Raw genomic sequence first — 4547 nt, 5'->3', positions numbered from 1 at the left:
ATTGGACCTGCAAGACGGAAGCTCCTTTTGTGCCATCTAGCTAATACAGTTTATCTTTGCTCTGCTTCTTGAGCAGCAGTTAAGAGCACTTTCTGCCTTTACAGAGAACTCGGGTTGAGTTCCTAGTGCCCACCTAGCAGCTCACAACCATCTGTAACTCCAGTTCCAGGGTCCTACTGGCCTCAGTAAGCACAGCACACATCTGGTGCACAGATGTACGTTCAGGCAAGCACTCATACACATAACATAAAAGAGGCAAAATCTCAAAAATGAAACAGTATCTGATAGAACTTACTAGTCAAGCTGCCTAGGTCTGAGCTTTCCTTCTTCCTCCCTTCCTATCCCCCTCTGTGAAGGCGCACACTTGACCACTGCACTACAGACCCGGAACAGGGGCTACCACGTTTGTGGAGATGCATTTGTTTATAGAATTCCATTATAATCTTCTCATTTCTGTTCGTTACACTTTCATACCCAATTTTAGTAATCTGAATTGTTTTTCTTTGGGAGGGGGCTCAATTTTATTGATCTTTTTATCTTTAGTTTTGTATTTATTTATTGGGGGTTTAGATTATTTTATTTTATGTGTATGGGTGTTTTACCTACACATATGCCTATATACCATATGTATGCCTGATGCCCAAGAGGGTCAGAAGAGGGCATCAGGTCTCCTAGAATTAGAATTACAGATAGTTGTGAGCTGCCATGTGAGTGCTGGGAATAGAACTAGGTCCTCTTCAAAACCATTCAGTGCTCTAAACTGTGGAGCCACCTCTCTAGCCCCTAAATTCTATATGTATGTATGTATCATGTATGTATGTATGTATATATTTAATGTATGTGTATTTTTTTTCTTTTCTATAGTATGTTTCTGCTTTAATTTTTTGGGGTTTTTTTTCTAGCTTTGGTTTAATTTTATCTTCTTTTTACAGATTTTTTTATAGGTGGAAGTTTAGGGTATTAATTTTTTATCTTTCTTACTTAATGTAGGCTTTTAAATGATAAATTTTGCGCTCAAGAGGCAGAGGCAAGCAGATCTCTAGGCATACCCAGTCTACATAGGGCGCACTAGACCACCCAGGTATACATAGTGAAATCTTGTCTACATAGGGAGCACTAGACCAACCAGGTATACATAGTGAAATCTTGTCTAAAAAAAAACTGTTTAAGGACTAGAAAGATGGCGGCTCAGAGGTTAAGAGCACTGTCTGCTCTTCCAGAGATCCTTAGTTCAATTCCGGGCAATCACATGGTGGCTCACAACCATCTATAGTGAGATCTGGTGCCCTCTTCTGGCTGGCAGGGATACATGTAGACAGAACATTGTATACAAATAACTGTTTAAAAAAAATTAAAAGGGGGCTGGAGAGATGGTTCAGCAGCTATCTTGTTTTTACAGAGGACCTGGGTTCAATTCCCAGCAACCACATAGCTGTCTGTAACTCCACCCTCACACAGACATACATGTAGGCAAATACCAATCCACATAAAATGAAAATCAATAAAAAAGAAAATTAAGCCAGGTGGTGGTGGATCATGCCTTTAATCCCAGTGCTTAGGAGGCAGAAGCAGGAAGATCTTTGTGAGTTCGAGACTAGCCTGGTCTTCAGAACAAGTTCCAGGACAGCCAGAGCTGTTACACAAGAAACCCTGTCTCAAAAAGCAAAAACAAACAAACAAACAAACAATAAATAAATAAATAAATAAATAAATAGAAGAGAAAAAAAGGAAAAGCCACAAACTTTCCCATGGAGATTGTTTTCCTTCCTTGATACAAAATGCTTGTTTTTTAAAAGTTTATTTGTTTTTATTTTATGTATGGGTCCTCTGCAGAGTAGTCAGGGCTCTTAGCCATGGAACCATCTCTGGGCAAGACTGTTTTCCTTCTAATCCCTAAATTGTCCGGATTTGTTGTTGTTGTTACTGTTGTTTTTCATTCCCCATAAAGCAATTTACAACTTCCCGCTTGATTTCTCCTGTGGTCCCTCTGAGTGTGTCCTTCATGCTCCGTGTGTGTGTGTGTGTGTGTGTGTGTGTGTGTGTGTGTGTGTGTGTGTGTGTGTGTGGTGTGAATACCCACATCCCTTCTGTTAATGATTTCTGGCCCTATCTCACTGTGGTCAGAGAACATCCACGGCAGGAGCTCAGTCACTGTAAACTTACTAAGATGTGTTTTAAGGGCTGTCATATGGTCTAGCCTGAGGTCTAGCCTGACTCCATGTACACTCGGAAAAAATGTGTTGTGCTGGGTGGAGTGCTCTGTAGACATCTGTGAGGTCAAGTTTGTTTATAGTGTTGTCTAATCTATTTCCTTACTGATTTCCCATCTAATTGTTTTTCTGTTTGAGTTTGAAACTGTCTTCAGCACCACTAGGTACTTCTGCCAAGTTTCTCATTTCGGTCCTCTAGTGAATTTTTATTTTGGTTGTTGCATTTTTCAGCTTGAGAATTTAGTGGGGCTTTACAAAGCTGTCTGCTCCTTTATTGATGTTCTACAGAAGGCAATGCAACGTATCACACTTTCCTTTCGTTTTCAGACGTGCCTTCCTTTGGATAATACTTTAAATCGACAATTTAAGGTCTTTGCCTGGGAAACCCATCATCTGGGCTTCCTTGGAGACAATTTCTATTTATTCCTTTATGTTGATAAATACTTTCTTATTTCCCTGCTTCTCTCATAATTTTGGGGTGAAAAATGGGCTTTTTATATACTATAATGTGGTTGTGGTAACCTAGGAATTAGATTCCTTTCCTCCTGCTGCTGTCGGAGTTACTGCTGTTTATCCGTCAGTTATTTAGTGGGTTCTATGAACTAATTGTCGAAAATCTATTTTCATCATCATGATATTGCTCTTCAGTTATTTCAGTGGTCAGCTAACGTTCGGTCAGAAATTCCCTCAATTAACTAGAACCTAGAAATTCTAGTCTTTGCCAAGGATTAGCTGACCACCAAAATACTGCATAAAGACCTCATTTACTTTTATGTGTATGAGTGTTTTGCCCACATAGATGTATATGCACCACATGCATGCCTGATACTCTAGCAGGACTTCGGGTCCCCCAGAGCCGGAGTTACAGGCCGTTGTGAGCCATCCTGCAGTGCTGAGAACCAACAGGGTCCTCTGAAAGAGCTGGAAGCATTCTTAACCTCTGAACCATCTCTCCAGCCCCCAGCCTGTTTCTTTCTTAGTGGAACTTGAGTCCGCTGTTGTTCCCCAAACACAGTGCCTGAGAGGAGACGCAGTTTTCCCTGAAATCCACACTTTTCCTTCCCTTCCAGCACTCTGCTCACTGGAAGCCGCCCTGTGTTTCCCGCCAGCAGCTCTCCATCTGGACCAGCAGTCCCCGAACTTCAACTACCAAGGAAGTAGAGCAGAGATTGCCATTCTTTTCCTCCCAGCAGGCCTTGGGCTTCTGCGCAAAACAGTTCACCTTCGGCTCAAAGACTAAGCCTCCCTGTCAAAGACATATGTAAGAGTCTTTGCTTTTATGAAGCCACAAAGCTTCCTTTCACCCTTCTCTTAGGACAGGGGACGCCTACCTAACTATTACTGCCATAAATAATGGATACCAGCAGCCTTGCCCTTCCTGAGTGGAGGAGGGCGCTTTCAAGGGGAAATATTAAACACACCCAGGCAGAGGACAGCGCCACTTCCTCAGCATTCTACATATGGATGCGCTGTAATTTAATTGATTGTTCCTCCACTTTGGGATATTTGTTTCCCTCCTTTTTTATTATTATAAATAATTCTGCAGCGAATACCTTGGCATGGGTACAAGATATATCCGTACAATAGATTCTTGAAAGCGGAATGGTTGGGTCAAAAAATATACGCATTTAAATGTAAAACATCTTTAAATTGCCGTCCAAAAATGTTTTCCAGAATTTTATTCCCTTGAGAATGTCCGCTTCTTCACTCCATCACCGTCACTAAATATTAAGAATCACTTTTCTCTGTTGATATTAATAGCATTTCCATTTCCATACCCCTGATTACAAGCAAGGTTGAACACGTTTTTTTGTTTATTGGCTGTTTTTCTTCCCCTGTGAGCTGACAATTCATAAGCCTTGCTTATTTCTCTGTTGGGCAGTTTGTTATGTCCATATCTCACACACGTTGTTTAGTGTCGAGGTATTGTGATGTAGTTATAAACTGATTACTGCAGACAAATAGAAAAGCTATTGATTTTAGGAAGTTGGTCTCATTCCTGGCACCCTTCCTGACAGTTGTCATGATTTTAATAGTTTTACAGTTGCTTGTCTCTCTTCCTTAGGAGAGCTACCATATCGTTTGCAAATAATGTTTTATTGTGATTACTGACATGTTTGGACTCACTCCTACTGCCTTGCAACATATTTCTAGTGACCGCTCTTCTAGCTTCTGGGCTGTGGCTGTGGCGAACACCGTGACCAAAAGCAACCTTGGGAGGAAGGTGTTTGTTATCATCTTATACTTCCAAGTTGTGGCCCAGCGTTGAAGGGAGTCAAGACCAGAACTCATGCAACAACCTGGAGCAGAAACGCTCTAGAATGTTCCTTCTGTTTA

Source organism: Microtus ochrogaster, unplaced genomic scaffold, assembly GCF_000317375.1.
Source record: "Microtus ochrogaster isolate Prairie Vole_2 unplaced genomic scaffold, MicOch1.0 UNK69, whole genome shotgun sequence".
Classification (NCBI taxonomy): domain Eukaryota; kingdom Metazoa; phylum Chordata; class Mammalia; order Rodentia; family Cricetidae; genus Microtus; species Microtus ochrogaster.
This window is presented reverse-complemented; position numbering follows the sequence as displayed.